Source organism: Mandrillus leucophaeus, unplaced genomic scaffold (genome assembly GCF_000951045.1).
Source record: "Mandrillus leucophaeus isolate KB7577 unplaced genomic scaffold, Mleu.le_1.0 Scaffold492, whole genome shotgun sequence".
Lineage (NCBI taxonomy): Eukaryota > Metazoa > Chordata > Mammalia > Primates > Cercopithecidae > Mandrillus > Mandrillus leucophaeus.
This window is the reverse complement of record NW_012105276.1, coordinates 1,222,249-1,232,937: the sequence shown is the minus strand read 5'-3', so window position 1 is coordinate 1,232,937 and position 10,689 is coordinate 1,222,249.

The following is a 10,689-nucleotide window of genomic DNA, read 5'->3' as shown; positions in this document are numbered from 1 at the left end:
ATGTGAGTGAGATAAAGTATTCTGAGATTATTAATAACACATTACGATTACTAGAAAACTATTTATTAGATTTAAATGTTCATTGAGTAAGCTTCCATTTACTTAAAACCCAATGAGTGAATTAAAAATTCCCTTCCAGGAGGCTCTTGAATGATGTGTTTCCATGATTTTTCCTTTAAGGACATTCTGTGTTTTTGAGATGAAAATTGCAGCTGCCCTCAGTGACTGACATGATGATTGTACATGTACTATAAATCATTAAAGACAACATACACCTATTTTTTAGTGGTAGATTTCAAATGCATAGCTCTCAGATACTTCTCGCTACGATAACTCAGTTTTTCTGAATATAAAATTTGGCCTCTGATACTTTACCTCTTTTTACCTTCTGTGAATATTTGCTCACCTGTTTCCCTCACCTGAGACTGTTTTACTTTAAAATCAAATGGAAAATCTGTGTTAAACGATAAACTTAATTTAATAAATATATCATAAAATTCCAACTTTTTGCAAAATTTATTACTAAGAAACCATCTCACAATGATCTTTCCCCTTAGAGATCATTTGGTATGTAGTAACATTTGTTCTGTTTTGTCATTTAGGAGTTTCACCTAAGGATATGTCTTGTTTCTCTAACTAAATGCCATGCTTCTAAAGCAAAGGGATCCTTTTTATTTCATTTATATCTGAATTGCCTACGATATGTTTGGCAACAGATTAGGTATGTTATAAATGTTATTTGAGAAGATAAAATCAAAGATGAAAGGCGTTGTGAGATGTGACATCTATAGTTAAATTTTATATTTGTGGGTTTTTAAAATCTTGGTATTTTCAGAGAAGACTTTTACATAATTAAGTAGGTAAAGCAGTCATTCATTAAATATTTATTAGGCATCTACTATGGATCTAACACCACACTTGGTGCTACAAATAATATAAAATTATAAATAATGGACTTTTCCTGTGCCCACCCAGAACCAGCAGTTCTCCAAGCACCCAGCATCCAGTGAGACACGCTGACACCAACGGAGGGGACATGGGCAGAGCAATGCTGGCCAGGTTCAGGCTGGGGCTGCTGCTGTTGGCACTGCTCCTACCCACACAAATTTATTCCAATCAAACAGCTGTTGTAACAGTTTCAAGTAACTCCTCCCAGAGTACTTCGGCTGCCCCAAATCCAGTTAATACCACCGCCGAGGCAGTTGGTGGTGCCCTGCAGTCAACAGCCAGTCTCTTTATGGTCTCACTCTCTCTTCTACATCTCTACTATTAAGAGACTCAGGCCAAGAAACATCGGTACTTCCCCGTCTTCTAAACCCAATCCAAATGGCATCTGGAAGTCCAATGTGGCAAGGAAAAATAGGTCTTCATCGAATCTACTAATTGCACACCTTTTATTGACACAGAATATATTGAGAATCCCAAATTTGATTGGTTTGAAGAACATGTGAGAGGTCTGACTAGATGATGGATGCCAATATTAAATCTGCTGGAGTTTCATATACAAGATGAACGAGTGGCAACACCCAAAATAGTTAAGACATGATTTCCTTGAATGTGGCTTAAGAAATATGGACACTTAACACTACCTTGAAAATAGGAATAGAAATAAAGGATGTGATTGTGGAATGGAGATTCAGTTTTCATTTGGTTCATTAATTCTATAAGGCCATAAAACAGGTAATATAAAAAGCTTCCATGATTTTATTTATATGTACATTAGAAGGAACTTCCAGGTGTTACCGCAAATCCTCAACATATTGTTTCAACAGCAGCAATTTAATGCTGATATACTCTAGATGAAGGTTTATATTGTTGAGCTATCTCTGTTCCCTTGGGAACTCAACTCACTTTCCTCTTGAGGCTTTGAATTTGACATTGCACTTGACCTTTTATGTAGTAATTGACATGTACCAGGGCAGTGATGAATTAAAGTCTATGCCTAGGTGCAAGCATTCTGAGTAACTCTTGAGTATCCATATAGAGTCAAATGGTAGACATTTCCTATCACTTATTTCCATTCAATAAGAGCACTACATTCATTTAGCTAAAATGATTCCAAGAATAGAATTGCATTCACCATGACTAATTTCAAAATGCTTTTTATATCTGCATATGTTGAAAACTTTTTACAATTTTAAAAAATGATCTGTTTTGAAGGTAAAATTACGACTCTTGAAATTAAAAATGCAAAAATGTAAAGGAGTCAACACTGCAAACCAAGTATTTGGGAAGTAAAGACTGGAAGCTAATTTGCATTAAATTCACAAAAACTTTTATACTCTTTCTGTATCTACTTTAAAAAAAAACAAAACTATTGATCAGAATAGCCACATTTCTTGTTACCAGTCAATATTTTTAAATAGTTGGAATCTGGTCCTAAGCCTAAAAGTGGGCTTGATTCTGCAGTAAATCCTTTACAGCTGCCTTGACACACAGAAACCTTTTTAAAAATAGACACTCCCTGAAGTCTTTTGTTCGCATGGTCACACGCTGATGCTTAGATGATCCAGTTACCTAATATGGCCACAGTAGTCTTGTTGACCAAAGTCATTTTTTTCCATCTTTAGAAAACTACATGGAAACAAACAGATCGAACAGATTGAAGCTACTGTGTGTGTGAATGAACACTCTTTTGCTTCATTCTAGAATACTGTACATCTATTTTGGATTGTATATTGTGTTTGTGTATTTATTTTTTGATTCATAGTAACTTCCTATGTTATGGAATTAATTTGCATTGAATATAAACTGTAAATAAAAGAAAGACATGGCTGAAAAATGTTATAAATAATGTATGGTTCCTGTCCTCAAGGTGCTTGTAATCCAGAAGTGTCTAACGGCAGATTTTGCTACTAAGATGTGAGCAGGCACTAGTTAGTGAAGTGATTAAACAAACATCTTAGCAGCCTCAGAAATGTATAATCAAAATTTTAAAATGGAGCAGTTCTGGACATTGAATACATAATTATTCAAATATAAAATTAATTTTTAAATACTCTGAAAAAAGTCAAGTAATTAAATAGTAAGCATTTCTTAGAGTAAAACTCACAAAGCAAAATAAAAATCTACTAAATCACACTCATTTTTGCCTTCTGTTTTTTCTTTTATATTGAATCATTACCAGTTCTATTGCTTAAATCAAAAAAGAGAAATAAACAAAAACAAATGTAATCTAGTGCCTCACTTTCAATCTCATTGAGATGCTCTGAATTTAGATCCCCATCGTTTTTCACATATTTAAAGTTTCTTAATTGGTGGGCTGATCTCCAATCTCAGCATTACTACTAGAGTTCCTAGAAGCACAGATACAGTCATGTTCTTCTCTTACTTTAAAGTCTTCAGGGCACTGCCTTGCCCACAGGACTGATATGGTTTAAATCTGTGTCCCCACCCAAATCTCACGTGGAATTGTAACCTCCAGTGTTGGAGGTGGGGCCTGGTGGAAGGGGATTTGATCATGGGGGCAGATTTCTCACAAATGGCTTAGCACCATCCCCTTGGTACTATCCTCACAATAGTGAGTGAGTCTTTGGAGATGTGGATGTTTCATGTGTAACACCTCCTCCTCCTCTTTTGCTCCTGCTCTGGCCATGTGATGTGCATGTGCCCCCTTCACCCTGTGCCATGACTGTAAGTTTCCTGAGGCCTCCCCAGAAGCCAAGCAGATGCCAGCATCATGCTTCCTGTACAGCATGCAGGATCATGAGCCAATTAAACCTCTCTTCTTTATAAATTACCCAGTCTCAGATATTTCTTTATAGCAGTGTGAGAATAGACTAATACAAAGACCATCTATAATCCAGTCCCAGTTGTTACATCTTCTACTACTCATCCTACACTCCATCTTTAGTCCTGGCACAAGAAATTTGCTAGTACTCACTTCTTAATCATTGATTAATTCATCCATTCTGTCAAGAAAAAACAAAACGAAACACTTATTAGGCAATTGTGCAAAACCTTTTGCTAGGTGATAAGAACACAGATGAGCTTGTAATCTAGTGACAGACATGTTGCCAATTGGGCAAGCAGAGACCGAGCAGCAGCAATGACTACTCAGCTATGTTGGCTTGCTCATTTCCCTAGATTTCTGTGGTAAAGTGGCAACTATCTTAAAGATTCAGACACTGTGTTACTTATCCAGACAGCCAAAGCACTATCAGCTTGGTGTCAGCACCCTCTCCTCTCGCCCACAGGAGAGCACTAAGCTGGCGAACCAGGCAGCAGATGGCATGAGTGGTGTGATACTCTGTCATGAAGGAACTAACTCTAACGTACAGGCAAGTAGTTTAGTAGACACACATAGAAGCCTGCAGCTGTCCTCTAAAGGGTGGTGGCAAGAAATGAAGCAGAAAGTCCTGCTCTCAGTCACAACCAGGGAGATGAATGAGGAAGCCCCTCATAGCAACCTCCCATGAGATATGAGAAACTGCCTCATGGTGGCTTCTTTCCAGGCTCATCTCCCATTATTCAAGGAGATATCACAGGGCACTGTATCAGGCTCAGGTCAGGTCATTATCAAGCCTTGCCTACTTAGCCCATGTGGAAATATGCAAGGGCACCAGGGCACCACAACTGAGCCATTCCCCTATGCAAGTTAAGAGAAATGCAGTGCCATATGTGTGATGGCAGAAAAATGCTCAGAAAACTGTGGAAACATACAGGAGGGTGCCCTAGCCTAATAATGCAATATGCCTTTTCAGATGCTTGATCTGGCCTAAATGTCTCTACCCCATAAAGATTTGTCCAAATCAAGTCCAGGGTGAAAAGTTCCCGCAACCTCCTTTGGTCACCTTCTCCCAGCATTCTAGGCTGAGTAAATTGCTCTTTCCTCTATATATTCAGAGTCCTTAATTCACATCTGTGTTTATTATTTGCCATAAACCATGTATTTATTTATAGGCCAGGCACTGCCTACGGCACTGTAGACACTGCAATGAAGAAAAAGGAAAGAGCTTTTCCCCCACGGAGCTTACATTTGTCCTGTTATATTCTGTCCTTTCAGTCTACCTCTAAAACTTGAAATTGTCTAATAGCCGAGCTCCCTTGAAAGATCAAAAGCACCACTTCCTTTCTTAAAGTGTATTTAATTTACAGTAGGAGAAACAAATATATAATGCAGTTTCAAATTTATATAACAATGCAATAAAATTTCACAAAACTTCTTTTTGCCATACAGCTCCTAAGAGGAAAAATATTACAGTGGTGAAAGGTGTGCTTATAATTATCATAAAGCAGGCATTCAAGTCTAATAGAATGCTTGTTACATTCAACTTATGGCTTAAATTGTTTTTAAAAGCACTGGAAAAGTTTTCCTATCCAAATTAATAATACTATCTGGCATAGCCAAGTTTTTTCCATTTACTTTTCCCCTTCTCTTATTGTAGTGGTTTTAAATTCCTGTCTGAATTTTGGAGAAAGAAGGCTTTTTCCTAAGTTGTCTTTTGCTCAAAAGCCCTTTTTTCTCCTGATTAGCAAGAGCAACTTAACCATCTGGCAAATTTCATGCCAATATCTAACCCCACAGAAATAAGTCACATATCAGTTCTTTAAAGATGTAGGATTTCTTCTTAATGGATTTTTGCAATTTTGCAAAAAAAAAAAAAAAATTATAGAGCTGTGAGATGAGTGCTCTCCTTGTTAGAACATCTACCCCCAGCCTAGTGCTATGAACTTAGCTGTACAGAAGAATACAAAGAATGGACTCTATCTCCCTGAAGATAAAGACTATGTCTGCCATGTTCACCACCATAGCTCAAAGTCTAGCACATGGTACAATGCAGTAACTAGGAGAAGGTGCTCTACAGTCAGAAGCCCTACACTTGAACTCTGGCTTACAAGCTGAGATCTGGGAAAATGTCTATTTGAGATATCCATGCCTCTGTTTTCTTTTTGTAAAGTGGGGATAATAAGATCATTGCAGGGATTAAATAAATAAAGTGCTCAGTAAAGTACATGACACAAAGTAAGAGCTCAATCAATAGTAACGATTATTATTAAATTCTCAATAAGCATTTGTTGACTGAATGACCCTCAATGAATTACTCAGTATCATAACTGATTTCTGAGCTTAATTGACATCCATCTATCCATACCTCATCTGTGTCCTACTATTTCCAACCATTGGTTCATTCTCTTCCTTTGTCCTTGAGACCACCTTCAGCCTGTCTTTCAGTCCTTCAGGTTTTCCTTCAACCTCTCTCTCTATCCATTCTTCCTGCAACCTCTTAGATACTGACTAAGCAACTCACTTCCAAATATGGACTGACAGACTGATAACCACTCCAGTTTTTAAAGAGGCATGCAGACACACACACACACACCCCCCACATACACTCCTACTTGACCACAGGGTGCAACCCACCTCTGGGAACCCTAGCCCTGTTCTTGACAAGTTCTGAGAAATGTCACAGACAATGGATTCAACTTGGAAAACACAATAAACTATGAGACACAGAAAGAACAGAGAGTATTGTATTTTGAGGATGATAAAACTAACAAAGAGGTAAGACAAAATAGTGATGGGAGACTATATAAGGACATTTGCTGAAAGTCCTCTCAACTGAAAAGCAATGATTCTGTAAGTTCTTAGCTCACCTTGTTGACAACTTCCTTTCTCAGAACACAGAGCTAGTGACAAGTTAAACAGTCCATCTGTTGTAATTGTAATCCACAAGAATTGAATTGTAATCCACAAGAACTGGGTGAAATGTAACTAGGGCCCATGGTAGAGAAAGGGAGGAAGGTTGGACAAAACAACAAAAATACTTCATTATTTTTGTTAAATAAACTCATATATGTTATATATATAATTGGTTCTGTCCCTGTGGATAACTCTGACCAATATACCTTTGTTTTCAGTTGTGGAATTCATCTCTTCCTTCATTCATAGATCAGTGACTTAAGATTCTCAAATGCCATGGTGAGCCCTTCATAGTTCCCCAGTCACACAGATTGGTTTACATGTGAGCATTAGCTCAAGTAGAAGAAATAAGACTTTAAAATTTATTTTCTAAGAGTTCTGCCTAAGAAACTCCTCTTTATTATTCTGCAAAGTAATCAGAAGAGACTTTTTCTTTCTTCCGTATAAATAACCACATGAATACGGAAGAATGTAGAACCAGGATTTACTGGAAACTGTATTTCAACTATGAGGGGAAAGCTTTCTTGAGACTTAGAAATAACATTAAATAAATAGAGCCAAGATACAGAGAGAAAGGAAATAAGTCCTAGTTTTAAGCTGTATCTGAAGCTTTACCTCAATACATGCTACTTACATAAGCTAATGAGTTTGCTTTATTGTTTAAATAAGTCTGAGTTGGGTTCTCCGTTTCTTACAACATGAGGAATCCTTGTAGATACAGGCTATAAGAGCTGTACAGGAAAGAGATCAGATTTTTGGTGACATCAGATTTTTAAAAGATAGGGGGAGAGGACACATAGACAAGGACAATGACAAAAGTCATTTTAGTAAAAGATCTTTTTAGTAAAGAAGTATTAAAATTTGTAATGCTTTAATAGAGATAAGCCTGAAAATGATAATGTTAACAAAATACTCTTAAAATTATGTTTAGAACAAAAAGAGAAAATATGCTGCAGTTTACTATTAATAAATGGCAAATAAGTGGCAAAAAATGATTCTGAAAAAACCTTCAAAGCAGCTATAATAAATACATTGAAAGAACTTAAAGAATCTGTGTTCAAAGAATTAAAGTAAAATATAACAATGACTCAACAAATAGGAAATCTCAATAGAGAAGTAGAAACTATAAAAGAAAACCAAATAAAAATTCTAGAGTTGAAAAGTATAAGAGCTGAAATGAAAAATTCATTGAGCTCAGCAGCATATTTGAAATGGAAGAAGAAAGAATCAGTAAACTCAAAGAGAGATCAATAGAAACTATCCAGTCCAAGGAACCTCTCTGTTCTATTCGAAAGCTTAAAGAAAAATGAATAGAGTTTCAGAGATCTGTGAAACAATATCAAGCTTATTAAGATATGTGTAATGGGAATTCTAGAAAGAGGAAAAAAGGACAGAAAAGTATGTGAAGAAATAATGGCTGAAAACTTCTCATATTTGAAGAAAATCATTAATTTACATATTTAAGAAACTTAACAAGTTTTGAATAGGAAAAAATACAGACATCCACACCTAGAGACATTATGTTCAAATTATTGAAAATCATCAAAAGACAAAGAAAAAATCTTTAAAGCAGTGCAGTAAAATAAAAACACCTTATGTACACAGCATCAGCAACTTAATTAATAACATATATCACTAGAAATAATGCAGGTCAGGAGCCATTAGAAAGACATATTCAAATTCCTGAAAGAAAAAAATATTCCAACAGGGTTCCAAGATGGCCAAATGGGAACAACTCCAGTCTACAGCTTCCAGCATGAGTGACGCAGAAGATGGGTGATTTCTGCATTACCCACTGAAGTACTGGGTTCATCTCTCTGGGGTGTGTTGGACAGTGGGTGCAGGACAGTGGGTGCAGCCCATCGAGTGAGACCCGAAGCAGGGCGAGGCATCGCCTCAACCAGGAAGTGCAAGGGGTCAGGGAATTCCCTTTCCTAGCCAAGGGAAGCCTTGAGAGACAGCACCTGGAAAAAGTGGGGTCATTCCCACCCTAATACTACACTTTTCCAAAGGTCTTAGAAAATGGCACACCAGGAAATTATATCCGATGCCTGGCACAGAGGGCCCTACACCCACGGAGCCTCGCTCATTGCTAGCACAGCAGTCCGAGATCTAACTGCAACGTGACAGCGAAGCTGGGGGAGTGGTGCCCACCATTCTTGAGGCTTGAGTAAGTAAACAAAGCTGCTGGGAAGCTGGAACTGGGTGGAGCCCACTGCAGCTCAAGGAGGCCTGCATGCCTCTATAGACTCTAGCTCTGGGGGCAGGGCATAGCCAAACATATGGCAGCAGAAACCTCTGCAGATTTAAATGTCCCTGTCTGACAGCTTTGAAGAGAGTAGTGGTTCTTCCAGCACAGTGTTTGAGATCTGAGAACGGACAGACTGCCTCCTCAAGTGAGTCCCTGACCCCCGAGTAGCCTAACAGGGTGGCACTCACCAGTGGGGCAGACTGACACTCACACACCTGGGTAACCATCTGAGATGAAGCGTCCAGAGGAACACACAGGCAGCAACATTTGCTGTTCAGCAATATTCACTGTTCTACAGCCTCAGCTGCGGATACCCAGGCAAACAGGGTCTGGAGTGGACCTCAAGCAAACTCCAACAGACCTGTAGCTAAGGGTCCTGACTGTTAGAAGCAAAACTAACAAACAGAAAGGACATCCACACCAAAACCCCATCTGTACGTCACCATCATCAAAGACCAAAGGTAGATAAAATCACAAAGGGGAAAAAAACACAGCAGAAAAGCTGAAAATTCTAAAAATCAGAGCACCTCTCCCCATCCAAAGGAACGCAGCTCCTTACCAGCAACAGAACAAAGCTGGATGGAGAATGACTTTGATAGTTCAGAGAAGAAGGCTTCAGACAATCAAACTTCTCTGAACTAAAGGAGGAAGTTCGAACCCATAACAAAGAAGTTAAAAACCTTGAAAAAAGGTTAGACGAATGGCTAACTAGAATAACCAGTGTAGAGAAGTCCTTAAATGATCTGATGGAGCTGAAAACCATGGCACGAGAAATATGTGATGAATGCACAAGCTTCAGTAACCAATTCGATCAACTAGAAGAAAGGGTATCAGTGATTAAAGATAAAACGAATGAAATGAAGCGAGAAGAGAAGTTTAGAGAAAAAAGAGTAAAAAAAAAAAAATGAACAAAGCCTCCAAGAAATATGGGACTATGTGAAAAGACCAAATCTATGTCAAATTGGTGTACCTGAAAATGACGGGGAGAATGGAACCAAGTTGGAAAACACTCTGTGGGATATTATCCAGGAGAACATCCCCAACCTAGCAAGGCAGGCCAACACTCAAATTCAGGAAATACAGAGAAGACCACAAAGATGCTCCTTGAGAAGAGCAACTCCAAGACACATAATTGTCAGATTCACCAAAGTTGAAATGAAGGAAAAAGTGTTAAGGGCAGCCAGAGAGAAAGGTCGGGTTACCCACAAAGGGAAGCCCATCAGACTAACAGCAGATCTCTCAGCAGAAACTCTACAAACCAAAAGAGAGTGGGGGCCAATATTCAACATTCTTAAAGAAAACAATTTTCAACCCAGAATTTCATATCCAGCCAAACTGAGCTTCATAAGAGAAGGAGAAATAAAATCCTTTACAGATACGCAAATGCTGAGAGATTTTGTCACCATCACGTCTGCCGTACAAGAGCTCCTGAAGGAAGCACTAAACATGGAAAGAAACAACTGGTATAAGCCATTGCAAAAACATGCCAAACTGTAAAGACCATTGATGCTAAGAAGAAACTGCATCAACTAATGAGCAAAAAACCAGCTAACATCATAATGACAGGATCAAATTCACACATAACAATATTAACCTGAAATATAAATGGGTTAAATCCTCCAATTAAAAGACACAGACTGGCAAATTGGATAAAGAGTCAAGACCCATCAGTGTGCTGTATTCAGGAGACCCATCTCACGTGCACAGACACACATGGCTCAAAATAAAGGGATGGAGGAAGATCTGCCAATCAAATGGAAAACAAAAAAAGGCAGGGGTTGCAATCCTAGTCTCT